The sequence below is a fragment of the Poeciliopsis prolifica genome, unplaced genomic scaffold (genome assembly GCF_027474105.1).
Source record: "Poeciliopsis prolifica strain line A6 unplaced genomic scaffold, Auburn_PproV2 SCAFFOLD032, whole genome shotgun sequence".
NCBI lineage: Eukaryota > Metazoa > Chordata > Actinopteri > Cyprinodontiformes > Poeciliidae > Poeciliopsis > Poeciliopsis prolifica.
The window spans coordinates 797,220-814,091 of NW_026562407.1; the positions used below are offsets into that span (position 1 = coordinate 797,220).

The window sequence follows — 16,872 nt, forward strand, 5'->3', positions numbered from 1 at the left end:
ATTTTGCACATACTTCTCAGTCTAACATTGCCACCCGGCCTTTTGCCTGCCTCTTGCCTCTCCCTTGTCCCCGATGTAAAGGTTTCAAGAACTGCCACTGAGACAGAGGTTGAGAAAAAGATGCTAGTTAAGAGTTGCACATTGTTGGTTTTATTCATTATGTTCTATGTGATTTATTTATCTGAGCTGCAGCAGCAGTGACAACTCAGCAAAAGGTGCCCTACGCCAGGGGATCCCAAACATTTCAGCCTGTGACTCTCACAAAATAACCGTGCCAGAGGCTGGCAACCCAGACTGGCAACCTGGTGACCTAATGAAAATACATATAATTCTCCTATTTATTTAAAGATATATAGTCAAATAATTACGAATATTTTAAAATGAATTTCTTTTATAAAAACAATTAAATGGCATATTAATGTACATTATGAAGTGAGACATTTATTTAATGACATCCATCCATCCATTTCCTAACACTATTGTCCCTAGTGGGGTCAGGAGCAAACATTTCAGGCAAGAGGCAGGATCATCCTGGACAGGTCACCAGTCTGTCGCAGGGGAACACAGAGACAGACAGAATAAACAATCACACACACTCACACCTATGGAGAATTTGGAGAGACCAAATAACCTGACAGTCATAATTTTGGACTGTGGGATGAAGCCGCAGTACCTGGAGAGAACCCAACATGCACAGGGAGAACATGTATGATATATTTATTTAAATTTTGTTCAATTTGACCCTACATACACTACAGAGGTCACATCAAAATCATTTCAAGACCTTGAGTCTTGCAACTTCTACTTTGGCAACTCCCACAATATGCAAGGGATAGGGTCTCAAACTTCAGTCCTGGGGGATTGGTGTCCTACAACGCTTTATTGTTTCCCCAAGTCCAAAACACCTGAATGAAAGGTATGAATCCCTTCCTTCAGGATCCTATTAGAGTCCTAACCAGTTTGACACGTTTGGCCTACCGCCCTCCGTTGCTTCTACAAATTTACCTTTTAAGTGTGGAAAATTTACCAACTCTTTGACCAATGGACAAAACTATCAGCCAATGCTCCGATTAAAACATGGAAAGCTTTCGGTTCATTACTTACTGCTCCGCACCACGCAACACTGAGGCCTCACGATGAATTCAAGCAGCCAGAGGAGGAACCAACATCCACCATCCTGAGTCCTGTTTGCTCCTCGGTTTCCTGTTTAAACAAACAAGTACAAAGTTAGTGTCAGAAAATAGATATTTATTTTATTTTGATCAAACTCGCTCCTCTGACAACTGGACTCACCTTTTCGGGGAAAGCTAACTTTCACTGGAAGAAACGAGACGAAACATTAAGTTCTGTTTCTTTCATTTACTTTCGGTTTTGCGCTGCTGCGTCACTATTGGGTTTGCACTTGGCGGATGCAGTACTCGTCCAGAAACACGATTTCAAAGTAAAAGCACAGCAGAGTTCTAAAGTGATAATTATTTTATATAATCATAAAAAGATTTGTTGGGCTAAATATTTATTTGACCTTAATCATCTAATTATATAACTCCAGATTATAGCCACATTTCAGTTTCAATAATAAAAATAGTTTATAAAAATAAAAAAAAGTAGGGGAAGAAGAAGTTTGCTCAGCAGCTGCTACTAATTATGTAACCACAGTTAGTGATTACATAATCACTGACTGTGATTAACTTAACTTAACTTAGTACACTAAGTTAAGGAAGAAATTTAGACATGAATCTTGTCATCATGGAGATGAAATCAGTCTAAACTTTTCTTTAAATACTAGAAGAAATATTTTATTTTGAAGGTAGCCGGATGTAAACTGTTTTACGACACTCAGCGAAGTTTTGTAAGATTCGGACATTTCGGTTCGACTTCGGTCTGTCGTTCGAAATTTTTTAATAATTTAATGCGTCACGTTTCATTATAGGATCATAAATTTACTCAGATCATCGGGATGGCAGAAAGCGGAGACGTTGGTGAGTTTATTAAAGGTTTTTATGAGTTTTTAGATGTTAAACATTTACTAAAACATGGCGCACTTTGACGAGGTTCTATAAATAAGTCCATTTATTGAACAGTTAATGGTAGAGTAAACGTATGGTTAAGTTTTAGAGCCATTTGTGAATAAATTGTCCTTTTCTACGAACTATTTACGTGTCACGCAGCTTTTATTTGTTGTTCCTTTCACTTTCATTATCCAGTGGTTCCAACTGGTTTAACTGTTGGTTTCTAATGTGATGTATAAGAGTTTTTCTGTTGTTCATTAATAACATATATTTGTTCTGGTCCTCCTTTCTGTGTAGGACCAGAGAAACCTCGGGGCAGAAAAGGCAGCATGGATGTTCCTCCAACAGGTCAGATTTCAGTCTCAGTTTGTGTTTGTCTTCATGTAAATATCAAATCATTTCCAACAACTTCACCGTAATTTCAAAATATGTACCATTTTAAAATTAAAGTCCCACTACAATTATTTTAGCTGACATCTTTTAAAAATCAATAAATCTTTTCCATTCTGCCAGTCAAACATAATCATCCCCATTAGATCGTTCGGTTCAGTTAATATAATGAAAATTTTGAACAAGTAATGTTATATATTTTTATCATAAAGTTTTGTCTTGCAGCAGCTCTGAATAAAAAATACTAAGCAAAGATTACAAAGCTAAAGTTAGAGAAAGAAGTTAAACGGTAATTTGAAAAACAAAAGCAACATTAAAGAAAGAAAATGTGAGATCTTTGATTGAATCCTTACAAACTAACTAAAACTCATTTCATGAAAATCAGTTATACATATTAAGCTTATTATTATAATGCACTTCTATACAGTCCCTGTATTAAAAGCAACATTTGCGAACTTGCCTGCCAGTCTGAGTACATTTTTGTACATTTGACAAAAATGTACATTGTGTATGCATTACATTGTTGCTTCAGATTTGCTGACTGTATACTAGTGACCCAAATCTTAACATTAACAAGCAATTAGAGAGACGTGCCTAATGAGGTGGCCATTGACTTATTGTATATTTGCCCTGTCTCTCTATCTCTCTCTCTAAAAGCAAAGTCCAAACCAAAACAAATATAAACATTAATACAGTAATGAAGACTATCTGTATGGATAACCTCCTCCCTATGCTACTATTGCGGTCTGCAAAAATGCGCTGCTTTCTTGTCAAAAACCCGGAATCAGTCAGTATGAGGGTCTTCGCAGTGTCAACCAGCCTCCTGTTCTTTGCTCTGTGTCCTAACGGTGGAAAAAACAACTTAATGTTACAGGAAAACTATTTATCAGTCATCATCATGACCATGCTAACAAACCTTAGCATTCATGGCAGGGGAAACAGTAATGTAGCAAAGTGAGCATGAATGATTGACAGCACTGAAATTCTGTGACTGGTTGTGTCTGACTAAGTGGTGTATTTCTGCAATTGTATTGGGACCAGGCTTTTCAATCAGATGCACCAATCCCCTTAGCAATCACTGTCTCTGGAAGTAGACGATGTCGCGCTCTTAGGTAATACCAGTGAAATCTCCAGTGATTTTAGGTATGCTGTGTTGGTTTAATTTAATAAAACACAACTAGAATCTCTATTTGCTTTTAATTGAGACATTTTTAGAAAGCAGACAGACGTTAAACATAGGGGTGAACAGTTTGATGGCTGGCTATTGAAAGCTTTTGGCTCCATGGGGGACAGAGGCTCCAGCGCGCAGAGTTCAGAATGAGATAAACAGATGTTCATACACAGATTAAGTTCTGGTTTAGGCTGTCTTCTGCTAGCAAATCTACGCCACACTGGACGGGACTGGATGTTTGCTTGTGTCAATTTTGATCTCCTTTTCTGTGTTCCAGTGTCTGACTTAAGGCTGGTGCTTGTTGGGAAGACTGGTGTAGGAAAGTTTCCAGCGGAAACACCATATTAGGAAGAGAAGCCTTCAGAGCAGCAACCAAACACTCCTCAGGTAAAACTCTGAAACACACAGATGGACCAATACTCTCCAAGTGCCTTATTTCAATAAACAGGCCACAAATCTACATTACTGTACAGTTCTTGCAGCACATAAACAACCTTACTTCAGTTTGGATGACTTGTTGCTCTTTGTTTGCCTTGTGATTAATCTTATCTTTTCTTCACAAAATTATTTTTAATTTGCAGAGTTTAATAAACAGCTCATTCTTGGTGTATATGACTCTACATTCTCAAAGGAGCAGGGGCAGTTTTAGTTTATCTGAATTGTTAATTAATGTTATTGGTTCAAAACTGTCAAAAGTCACAGGGCTATAAAAAAGACTGCTTTGATTATGTGTGTGTGTGTGTGTGTCATTTTATCCTTTTGTAAATCTCAAACTACATTTTAATTTTTGTTTTTAGAGACCGCTGAATGCTCCAAACAACGGGAAGAAGTGTTCAACTGGATGGTTTCTGTTGTCGACACTCCCGGCCTCTTTGACACGTTTCAGTCTGAGGAAAAAGTGAAGAGAGAAATCTCAAAATGCATCAACATGTCGGCTCCCGGTCCCCACGCCTTTCTGCTGGTGATCAGCATTGGACCATTCTCTAGAGAGGAGAGAGATGCTGTGATGAAGGTGAAGGAAACTTTTGGAGAGGAAGCCTGGAAGTACTCCATGATCCTCTTCACGCATGGTGATGCGGTGGAGAAGTCGGACTTTGACGAGATGTTAAAGGACGCTGGACCCGATTTGAAGTACATCTTAGAGAAGGTTGAAAATAGATACCATGTCTTCAATAACCTCAGAGCTAACGATCGTCGACAAGTTCTGGGTCTGCTAGAGAAGGTTGAGGAGATGGTGCAGAAGAATGGAGGAACGTTTTACTCTAATGACACATATGAAAAGGCAGTAGACATGCTGGATCAGAAAGAGCGTCAACTCAAAGAGTTCTATGAGAAAAGACTGGAGGAGGAAGTGGAAGCTGTGAGGGCAGAGTATGAGCAGCTGCTTAAAGAAGCCAGACAGGATAAAGAGAAGCTGGAGAAAAGGATGGAAGCTGAGCTGAAGGAGCTGAAGCGTTACTACTCTGCCTTGGAGAACGGAGTCCGTCACGTTGTAGAGCAGCTGGCCAAAGATGATGACGATCAACTTCTGAAGAAGTTTCATGAAGTCTTGAAACTGAACTGAAAAACATGAATGAGTGGCTTGTTGGGAACCTTTTAATAGTGAATTATTGGTGATCCAGCTTTGTAATTCAGAATTACAAAGCCTGTAAATATTGGTGTAATCTGTATTTTGTACGTTCAAATGACAAAAAATACTATTCAGATGTTCAATAACTTGTTTTGAGAGAACAGAAAAATGTCATTCTCATAATTCTTGCTTCGATTATTAATTTCTTCTGTCAATAAAGTTCTAACTCCTTTTTTAGCATTGGCTTCCATTTTCATTGAGGCATCTTTGAAGTATTTATTCCTTTTCCTTCAATCAGAGTTTTTTTTTTTTTTTTTTGAGACAATATACTGTATATTATGTGTCAAGTACGGTAAACTTGACACTTTGCATCACTTGATCACAATTCCATGAACCTAAAGTGATTTTTAAAAATATTTACTCAACATTTTATGTGTAAGATCACACACTATGTTAAGTTCAAATTATTATGGAGGATTTTCTACATTTCCAAGTATTTTAAGTTCAGGCTTCCTTATTTGGCCAATGACCTCAGTGGCTTAGAGGTTTGTTGGACGTCTCATAGTGACTCGCTCCAACGACACACTGGATGCATAAAATAAAAGCCGTTCCTCGTCTTGTACAACAGAACGAGATTTTGTGTCAAATTGCATATTTGTGCAGAAGCATCAAACATGTACTCTTGTGCTACCCAGTGTCAATTGTTTGAAAGTTATCTTTAGAGACTCAACATCAGCTCAACAATCAAGCCAGCAGGCTCAACAAAACCACCTCCTGTAATTCTCAGAAATTACCTATCAATTGGTTTATCTCCAACCATGAGTCAGTTTGCATAAATCAAAGCAACAGTACAATATATGAGTATTTGAAGTTTCTCCACAGCAAAACATTGCTTCTATCCTCAAAAGTAATTCTGAGGAATTACCTATCAATTTGTTTAATGGATAATTAAACAAACAGAAGTTGATTAGTAATGAAGATGGAACATCAACAGTAAAACGTGTCACTGAAAAACCTCCAGAAAAATGCAGAAACAAATGTAAAAATGTCTCACTTGTTTAGTAGTTCTTCCTTTAATTCTGGGTCTGATCTCTCATGCAGACATGAAAACACACAATACAGTTTATAGCAGCTTTAGTGAGGTTATTGTTTTATTTTAATTACAGCAAAATGTTTTTCTTGAGTTATTTCCTTGTTCTGTGTTCATTTCAGTCCTTTTCCTCCATGGGTTCGGGGTAAATACCCAACACAATTAATGATATGTTTTTCCTTATTAACAAGTTTCCTAACTTAAGAATGCATTAGCATACCTTTTTGTCAGGTTCAAGGTGAGTGGCTCGTCTACTCCAACAAGTTGTTGGTGTTTCCTGCTGTGCTTGTGACCTTAAAGGAAGTGTGATAGTCGAGGGTAAACCATTGTCATACCGTAGAATGCCGTTATAAAAGGTGAGGCTGATGGCTATGTTCTTTATGTAGATTTTATTATTTTATGGAAAAAAAGTAATCTTCTCTATGAAAACAGGAAGCAGAGAGAATCAATAGCACCAACCTGGGTTCCAATGACTTCCACCATTGGTGCTTTCGGCCTTCTACGTTTCCCTTTCCATTATGACAAGTAAAGTTATTCTATTGAATTTAGACCCCATTTGTTGTATATACACTCTGACACTGGTATCTATGATTATTGCCTCTTCACAACCTGAATCTGTGGTTGAAATAAAAGTTTTTGTTCTGACAGAAATCTGCAGGTCTCATCGCAGTTCCGCGGTTTTCCAGCAGGGGGAAGCAGAGTTTTTGGAGGCCAGTGTGGAGGCGCCGCTGCATCCTTCCCTCACTCTTTATATTGACCCCTGTGTTGCTACACTGAAGCCAGATCTTCTCTCACTGCTGAGATACAAGTTTATGTCCAACCATGGGTCAGTTTGCATAAATCAAAGCAGCAGTACAATATAGTATCTAAACTTGAACAATATGACCCACTGAGGGATGATGGTTATTTCTACTCTATGAATGTGAAATGATGGTCATTTATGTAACATATTGCATTTGAATTTTTGATTTTCTAAGCTACATAGAGTTAACCAATTAGTAATCTTAATAATTTAACCATATATTAATGCGGATGGATATTTAAATCCCATATGTATACCCAATTTATTTTTATATTCTTTTGAAGTCTAAACTTGTTTTGTCTTTAATGTTCCATGAAATAGATTAAATCATTAAAAGCCCAAAAACCTTTGATCTATATATAGGATAAAGTTACTATGTAGCTGCTTGTTTTCCATTAAAGTACTAAAAAGAAAGTATTTTCTGACAAAGAATTTAGAAATTTTAGAGAAGGAGTTGATCATTCCTGTATGTTTCTGTAATACGAGCTTCTCTGATGGATAGTTTACTACCAGATTCTTCCTCCAGATTTCTGCCTCAGGATCAGGCTAACAGACTTTGCTTTAGCTTCAAAATGTTTAATTTCAACCAAACATCTCCAGAGCAGGTAGATAAACATTTGCTGTCATTATAATGTGAACATAAATAGTAAACGTATGTCTTTTTCCAAGCAGTCATAATGAAGCCTGTTTCTTCCACAAATCCACATTCAGGTCACTAAACTGTCTAACTTCTGTATTATTTCTCAGTTCGGCCTAAAATCTACCAGTGTATATTTATTTTGTTGGAAGATTTTTTTTTTCCTGTAATTCAGATGACGGTCCACAGAGGGAGACAGCGCGCTGTCTGAGTGCTGCAACACTGACTGCTCAGGACTGGCTGGAGTGAAGAACCATCCAGAGAGAGGTTACTGAACCCTTCATAAAATAATACACCAAGAACTTTGTGATTGATGCATTAGAGCAGAACCATTTCAAGCAGCTGGTTCTGTTTATTTCTTGACAGAAGTTTTGAGGCCCAGCTGAACCTCTTCATGCTATTGGACCGGAGAGCCATCAGTCAGTACTCCAGATCCAGAGTTTGGTTGGGTTTGGTAAGACTTTATTCTTTCTTAAGAGTTTAAGTGGATGGATTTTGTCTGAATCACCTATAAAAGTATAAAGACTCTTCCAGTGGGATTTATTTTCACCTCTCAAAGCCTGTGAAGCTGTAATGTCTCACCAAGAGATGAGCTGATAAACTGAACTTTACACTAAAAAATATCAACTGCTGAATTATTCAGTAAGAATTTTGAATAATCTTGTCAAATAAAACTGTTAGTTTAGGTTGAATAATTGATCCTTTCTGATTTTTTTCATTTAAAAACAAATTGACCGTTTTTGTGTTCGTTTCATTTTAACATATTTGGAGATAATATTGATTAAATATTTACTATATAATCAAATTAACTTCTTCTAGCCTTCTCTGAATGTAGATTATCCTTGGCAAATTTAAAATGGACCTTTTCTATGGCAACTGCTTTCAGATCATTAACAAGCTCCTGCTGATCAATCAACTTCCACATGATTTTCTAAGTGAAGATGTGTATGGAGCAAGTATCTCCAATTCCAAATCATAACATATATATATAAAAATCACTCTTGGCCATTATTTTACAAAGGTGATTATGTCATCTTCTAGATCTGCCTTTTCCTCTCCTTGGTGTATTTTAAAGCTCTTTGTTTTTCTCATGGTTGTGGAAAAGTTGGAAATGATTCACATAACAGCAGGAATATCTGCTTGACAAGTTGCAGACAATCAAATACACATTTCATTTACTAACATGCAAAACAATTTCAAACTTGAGGTAGTAAATGTTTCCGGATTCATGAGGATTTTTTTCCTCTTTCCATATTAAGAAAGTACATTTATTTAAAAAATTATTATGAAAAGACTATTGTTGAAACAATTTTGCAAACAAATTATAAATTTTTTGGTTAAACTTTTTTTTTTGCAATAATAAGCTTCACATTTTATGCTTTTGTGCACAAATCCAACTTTTTTTATATACATTTGTGAAGTTTCAACCAACTTGACAATGAATTTAGTGGTAATGAACTATTACTTGGTGCAAGACGGCATCAATAGACAGAGGAGCTGATTATGTTAACTAAAAAAAAACTCATTAGTCACTCAGCCATGAAGAGCTGAAAACAAACCTTCAAAAATATATAAAAAAAGGAAAATAAACTATAATGAATCCTGAAAATGGTGGAAAGTTTACTAGAAAAAACTGGTATAGCTGTATGGTGATGCGGGCTTTCAGCCATCTTTGTTCAGTTTAAACTTTTCTGCTGGTCTATAAGAGGAAACATCACAGACCAGATGGGAAATGTTGAATGAATGCTTTAATATGGTTCACCACTTCTACCACGTTTGCTTCTTCTCTTTCTGCAAATTACAGAGGTGCAATAAAGCATTATGCTTCTTGAATTTCTGGATGACGTTATAGTTTTTGAGATTTAAGTCTCTTTCATGATTTCATATTGATTACTAGCAGTTTCTCCTGGCAGTGATCAAGGTTTAGTGTGGCCAGAGGGGAATTGAACCACAGAATCTGATTAATCACAGTTCATCCATGATTAAACAAGAGGAACAACTTTTTTAGTCAGTCAAGTTTGTTTGGATGGTTTTCTTTTCTCTCAAACAAAATCTGAGGTTACAAAAAGTTCATAAAGCTACTTTTAGAGCACTTCAGTCAGCCGTCTGCCGAACAATTTTAGAAAAACAAGAACTGTCAGAGAAAAAAAACTGAGAAAACAAAATGTTAACGTTTGAAATGACAACAAATATTTCAAATGTTTGCACCTTGGCAGACCCAACAGTGAAATTTTCTGATGACTCTAGTTTTATTGGCCTGATCCATGCCAATAAAGATAAGTCTTTCTCCTTTAGCGACGCCAGACATGAGGAGTAAAGCTGAAGAGTTGGTGCAAAAGAAAAAGAGATTTTCCAAACCATGCAGGGAGTCTGAGGGCCTGCAAGTCATGCTTGCAGCAGTGCAAAGATTATGAAGTGGAATCTCCAAGTGACAAGGGGTTGATGAGATAACGGCTGGAAGATTGGAGGCAGCAGGCAAAGAGAATACCACAAATAGCTGCATGGCAATGAGGGGAACGTCAGGACTGGAGGAAAGACTGGGGTGCCGGGTTTCTTCAGATCAAATAAAATTTACATTAAGATAAAATCTAAAGGTTTATGTGTTATGGAAAATATTTAAATCTATTCATATACTCTTTTGAAATGCATTCTTGATCGCCTTATGCACATAGTCTGACTAGCAATGATCAGCTAACTTCTTGGATGTCAACAGATAATAAAATGCCAAAAAGTGGAAGTTGTTTGAAAATAGTACCTTTCCACTCCATAATGTCCTGTCTGGGTGGAGCATCCACCAGAGTTTGATTATACATCAAACTTAGAAAAGTAAAAACCTGCAGACTGACTCTTTTAGTTGTGACATAACTGCATCACATGTTGGCTGTTGGTTAATTATTTTGTGAATGAAACGGGTTGAGTTAAATATAGGAGAACCTTTCAGTAGTTGACTAAACATCCACTCAGAGCTGCAATGGAGCGATTTAAATAAAATCATCCATCCATCCATGAATATGAGCTTTTCACTGGAAATTCATGTGGGTCGAGTCTTTCATGAAATGCCTCGCAGCAAGTTATATCACCTTGTTTTCATAGCCATGATCCGCTGTCTTTCCATCGTTTTTCTTTTCTGGACTGTAGAAGGAGATTATAAGACACTTTTGCAAACCACATTGTTTTATTGTTTACAGGCCACCAGAGTATGTAGTTGAGATCCCCGACCTGCTTTGTGACGTCACAATTAATGATATAATTGTTGCCAGTGGGGACTCTCGCAATCAGAAACAATAACTTCTAACGTCTTCAGTAGCTTCTGTCTCGGCTCCTGCATCGGCTCCTAGTGGGTCCCCCTATTCTTTCATATCGGCTTCCTGTCTTCAGTCGCGCCAGAGGAGATCTGGCTGGCTGCAAGCCCAAAACCTGGATGAGAGACCAAAACACAAATGTATTTACTTTCACTGTCTCCAGTTTGTGACATGTCTGCCCCTTGAATATGATCTTTTCCCCAACTTTTGATCTTTAATTCCCAAAGGGCATTGGGACCTATCTCAAATCCCTGCTTCCTATATTGCTTTCAGAGGATTCCGGATTGAACAACCTTCCCTCATTCCCAACCAGGAGTCAGTGTGACTGGACACCCCCTGCCCCCGCAGCCCCCACATCCCTCACCTCCCACCCTGAACCTCTGCTCTGGTCGTGAAGCATGGCTGAAAGCACGTACCTTGTCTCCCTCTCTCTCTCTCATGTTGGCTCAGACATAAGCAAACAGTCCTTTGAGCAAACAGTGCAACAAAGCTATCAACACTCTCTTCATTTTCTCTCAGACAAAGCTACCTTGGACTGATCAGACAGCTACAGAGATAATTTTAAGAAAAACACACTTTTTTTTTTAATGAATTTAATTAATTTTGTGTGTGTGCTTCAGTGACCCCAGCAATGTCTGTGTTGCACAGACACGTGCATCCAATACGCTCCTATATGAGCAAGTTGGCTTTCAGGTTTTCCAAGTAATTCTCTAGGTAAAGTTGTGCGTTTATATGCAAACCTTTACTTCTGCTACTGTTGCTGCAGAGCTCTTCGGAAGACCCCCTGTCCTGTGGCACACTCAGGAGACTTCCAGGAAATTTCAATACATTTCCACTTTTCTGGCTCCGCACTGACTGTCAGGGGTCACGGTGAGGTCATGTGATATAAATGCCACTGTTTGATGTGCAGAAGGTAAAGTGTAACTTTATTTTCTACATCAGCCCTGACGTAATGGACATCCCTAATTTGGCTTTTTTTCCCCTAATAACTGATTAAAACAATTTTGCTTCTTTTAATTGTCATGCAGAAAAGTAAGTCTTTCTTGGATTTTGTAAAACTGTACCACTGAGAAAAATGTATTTATTTTGTTTCTTCCTATTGTAGATACTTTGATTTAAATAGAAAACAAGATTATACTTATTCCTCAAGTGTTTTGTTTTGTAGCTACAAAGGCCAGTTAGCCCATAGATATTATGTTTCTAATAAAATCTGCATGTTAATGCAGATTTTAATTAAATCTGCATTAACATGCAGATTTTATTAGCCTTGAAACAGAGATGCATCTCAATATATGTGTAATATTGTGCAAGAGTTGATCTATTTCTATTTACGTTACTTAATTAATTTATTTTTTAAACATTTTTACGACCAGGAAAAAGAGTTTTACTCATAACGTTTATGCTCTGGCTATGTTAAAACCGACTAATAGTGAAGACTCAATGGCTCCGTCCACAATGACTGTCCACCATTAGAGATCATTGCTAAAGATTTGATCTGAATCTGTGCATGTTTATGAAAAGCTGAGAGGAAGAAAACGGTGCGCGATCAACAAGGATAATATGAGTTACAGTTTTTAACTGGTAGTTCCAAACATCCTCACTAAGAAGTGTTTGGGAAATTCAAATCATCATCTATTCATGTAGAAAGTGAAAAAAACAATTTTGTATAAATGTTGATGTATTTGTCCAAACTCTGATCTGATCTATAACCCCAAAGGCATCATCCAATGGCTGATTACATGTTTGTGATGCAGCTGCAAAAAGTTGCACAAAAAGACTCCACTCACACTTTGTTGTTCACATTTTCTGTTTTCTAGTTGTTTATTTCTTGCCTCCATTGGAGATTTTAAGTGGATGTAATTTACTCCATAACACTCACAGGTCAGGAGTAAAGATGTTTTCAGCCTCTTTGTGTTTCTGTGTGATGTAGATATTTGTTGTAAATAGGAAGCGTATTTGTACCGTGCTTCATCAAGTCCAGAGGACTCCGAAGCCTGGCTACTGCCTTCCGTCACGATTCTGCTTGATTCTCATCTCCCTCCAGTGATCTAGCTGGGCTTTCTCTCATTCACTTTGATTCTGCTGGTAGGTTTTCATCCAGGACAATCAGCAAACAGGAAAAGTTGTGAACGTCAATTTTCTGTGCTGTTTTAGAGTTGTAGTCTGTCTATAGTTGTTGCAATAGAAGCATTCAGTTTGCAATGGTCACACTTTATATTGAATTAACATCAGCAGCCATCTTGTTTGACTCTATTGAGGGATGGTTGTCGACAGAGCAGGAAGTTTTAGGTGAGCTTCACAGAACTGCACATTGCGTAGATTATGGGAAAATGTTAACAATAGGGCAAAATTTAAACATTGAAAGTGAGATTTTAATTACAAACAATAATGTTTTGTGATCTGGTTACACATTTTCTTAAACTGTTTTCAAATGACCCCATTTAACTTGAGAGTTGATCATATAGTTTTGCCAATTCACTAGACTGAAGACGATCTAGTTTTCAGTTTAAAACTGTAGCAGCATTAAAATGTTATCCAAAACTACGTGTCTTATGTGTTTTAGTCTTTATGGATAATAGTCGTGGAAGAGCTTCTGATTTATCAGTCGGTTGCATTTTACACATTTGAAGTTTTCATTAATCAATGTCTGGTGTCACCTTGACGTCAGCCCACCCACTTAGTGTAATTTACCATAAACAAGATCATAATTTATAATCTTCTTGGTCGGTAATTAGAGGAAAAAAAACTTTAAATCTGAGGTGGCCTCATTTTCTGACCCCCTGGTTTGTCTTTCCTTTAATTTTCCTCTGTCGCAAGACCTTCTTTAGAAAGTTTTGGAAAGATGTTCGACCACCAGCGGTTTCAAAGGATGATGCTCCTGTTTTGATAATGCTGGCATAAACAGTGAGAAGACAAGGAAGAACAACGCTTTTTACTTTGGTTATTTATCAAGTTTTCCTCTGCGTCATCAATTTCTTCTACAGAATGAATCGCCCAGTATAAAATACTGACCAGTACAGAGATCGGGGTCCTTGATGAAGACGTTCTGTGTCGGGTTTTCTCCTTCTCTCTCTGCCCTACTTGCTGTTCAGCTACTGATGGAGAAAGTGCCAAAAAAACAAAAATATAAAGTAAATCTCTGATATGCATTAATAAATTATATTAAATTATGGACTTATTTGTTTCTAGGCTTTATCTGAGTGTAGCAGATAATAATGCTAAATTCAACATTTTTTAATTTATGAAATAGTTTTGGTCGACTCAGTTTAATTTGTCAAACTTCTTGACATCAACTTCCCACTTACTGTCAATCCTGGTAAAGATTTATAGAAACTAGAGATACAAGACATATCTACATTAACAAAGTTAATCATTTTTTAAGAAATTGTGTCTTATAGTCTTACATTAATAATCATTGCTTTTTTATTTTTGCTGCCACTTGTACTTCAGGAGCATGGAGGGTTTGTGAGAGTTATAGTGATGCACCGCAGGGTTAAGGGGTATTTAACTGAAGCAGCAGCAGTTTCATCTCTCTTCCCAAGCCAAACTTGTTAGGTTGTGTCTCATTATGGATTGTTTTAAATATCAGGGCATTATAAATAAAATCTGCTGGAAAGGTTTTCAGCAGCTTAATGACCAAAATCAATTCAGAAATTGTTCACCGGACACAAAATCATTGTTCTATGATGACATAAGTCTTAGAAGACCAGGGCTGTGGTCCAGGGAGCGAGAGCTTTACTAATGCTAAAAGATTAATTCAAAATGTATTAGACAGCGTCCCCCAGTATCTATGAAGGCTGATGGATCGAAAAAAATATGCAAAATGTGATAAACAATGCTAATGTGTTTCTGCTTTGGTTTATAGATCACAAATAATGAGTTATTGATCCAGAGGAATTTAAATTTGAAGAAGTTGAAGTAAAAGTTGCCTCAGATGTTTCTTTGTGATTTGAAAATGAAGCAGCTTTGTTGTAGTTTATTGATAACTTTGTTGTCTTATCTTATAAACCTTTGTTTGCTGCAATGAACAAATGTTACTAAATAAATTACTGGCAGAGAGTCTGAATCCATAGTACTTTGGAAATTAAGATTTTACCAGAGTACTGTGTGGAATCTTGTGCAATTATTGTACTAATTATTGTTTTTATACCAAAACTGCCTGCTAAAGGTTCTGTCTCATGTTGTTCTAGCCTCTGTACCACCTATTTGATTATTATTTTGACTCCTCTGTCAGAAATCATGTTATTAGCACCGGTTCACAGCCTTTTAATGCTCAAGTTGTCGTTTTTCTTCTTTTGGTTTATAGCCCCAGTGCAGCTAACTCAAACATTAAGAGGTTTAGAAATACAGCTGTAGCGAATTGGTTTGAAAAGAAACTAGTTTCTAGTTTCACTTTTATATGGTTTTTCTGCTACTGAAAAAACTTCTTGCTAGTTCTGCCTACTTGCCATCATTTAGAAATAAACAAGCTCATTTCACTCGGTTGACTTTCTGTCAAATATTTGAGTTTTTTTAGCCATTTTGCTTATTTATTCCCTGTGTCATCCCACTGTTTTTACGCATAGCTGTATTTCCTTTTATGTATGGATTACTTGAGTCCAGTGTGGATTTTATGTCAACAGTCCTAAGAGAAATGCATTTAAACATTAATAGAAGTCATTCACATTTTGTGTGGCGACTGTTTAGCTGCAGGACTGGATAAACTTGAACATGTGACTCTCATCTTGGATTCTTGGAACCACCAGCTTGTTTTGCGAAAAATATAATGACTTAAGTACTTTAAACTTGATTACCAACTGGCTTTTCAGGAAGATGACGATCCCGTGAAAATGTCAGAGAGTCCAAATGAAAACTGGATAACCTGAATCTAACAGTGAAGATCATTAAGAAGCAGGACATTTTTGGAAACGAGAATCTTTCCGAAGGAATCAGAAAGGTAGGCTTTGGTTAAAGATTCATTTGTGCAATATTTAATATTTGAAAGGTTAGCATCAAACCTCAGACCAAATGTAACTTTTTACCAGCCAATAAACCACACAAGAAGTAGTGTTAAATAATTTCCTCTAATAAGTCAAAGTTCTGAATGAAAATCTACATATTTTATTCTTTTTTTTCACTTTTTATAGTTTTAAATGCTGTTTTAAGTGTCTTTGATTTGTGCAACCCTTTTGATATGTGAAGCAGATATTCTGGCCAGCAAATGAGATTTTGATCCCAATGGGGTTTTAACCTAATTAAATAAAGGAAGTCAAATTACACTAAATGAAATTCATGTTTCCGTAAAACATGTTTTTATTCAGAGAAAGTAGTTTATTAACAAAGATACAATTTCTGAACTATTAAATATTGTGATTTGCTGTTTCTGGAAACATTTCCACCAATAACAGATTGAATGGGACGTTTTCCCGTTGCTGTCTTTGTGTGGTTTTAATCACCTTAATATTAAGTTTATTTTTTTATTTTTCAGTCCCCACCCCCACTCTATTTATAAAGCAATAACAGTTTTCCTCCAGGGAGGAGTAGCTCATCTTGTCATCATGGAAACAATGACATCTTACTTTCAAAGTCATTAATAAAAAAAAAAGAAAGAAAGAAAAAAAAATCAAACGGCATCAGTTTTTAGAAACACCTACCGGATAAGTGCACATGAGATCCACAAAAGAGCCTCGTTTCCAATTAATGGCCGATAGACGGACCTATTGGAGCCTGAGAGGGGCTCTGCGGACACCGCTATGGAATCTCCCAGTGAGTTATTGGCATGTCTTCATACTTTGTTTCCCTCTGTAGCAACACTGGCTTTGGTTGTTGGTCTTTTTCCACGCTTTACGCACTGAGGGGGCTGCAATATGGGTTGATGTTTAATCTCTGTGTGTGGTAGGAAAAAAAAAAAAAAAAAAAAGA

At 36.8% G+C, this 16,872-nt stretch overlaps 1 long non-coding RNA gene and 1 pseudogene across 1 annotated transcript; one reads left to right on the top strand and one right to left on the bottom strand.

The window, feature by feature from the left end:
* Nucleotides 1-1,957: 1,957 nt before the first annotated feature.
* LOC129373190 (GTPase IMAP family member 7-like) lies at nt 1,958-5,377 on the top strand (annotated as a pseudogene).
* A 5,488-nt stretch (nt 5,378-10,865) lies between these two features.
* Nucleotides 10,866-16,782, bottom strand: LOC129373333 (uncharacterized). Its single transcript, XR_008607349.1, has 3 exons — nt 16,605-16,782; nt 13,984-14,066; nt 10,866-11,086 (listed from the first exon to the last, which is right to left on the bottom strand). It is a non-coding gene; the product is annotated as an uncharacterized LOC129373333 (long non-coding RNA).
* Between the last annotated feature and the right edge of the window lie 90 nt (nt 16,783-16,872).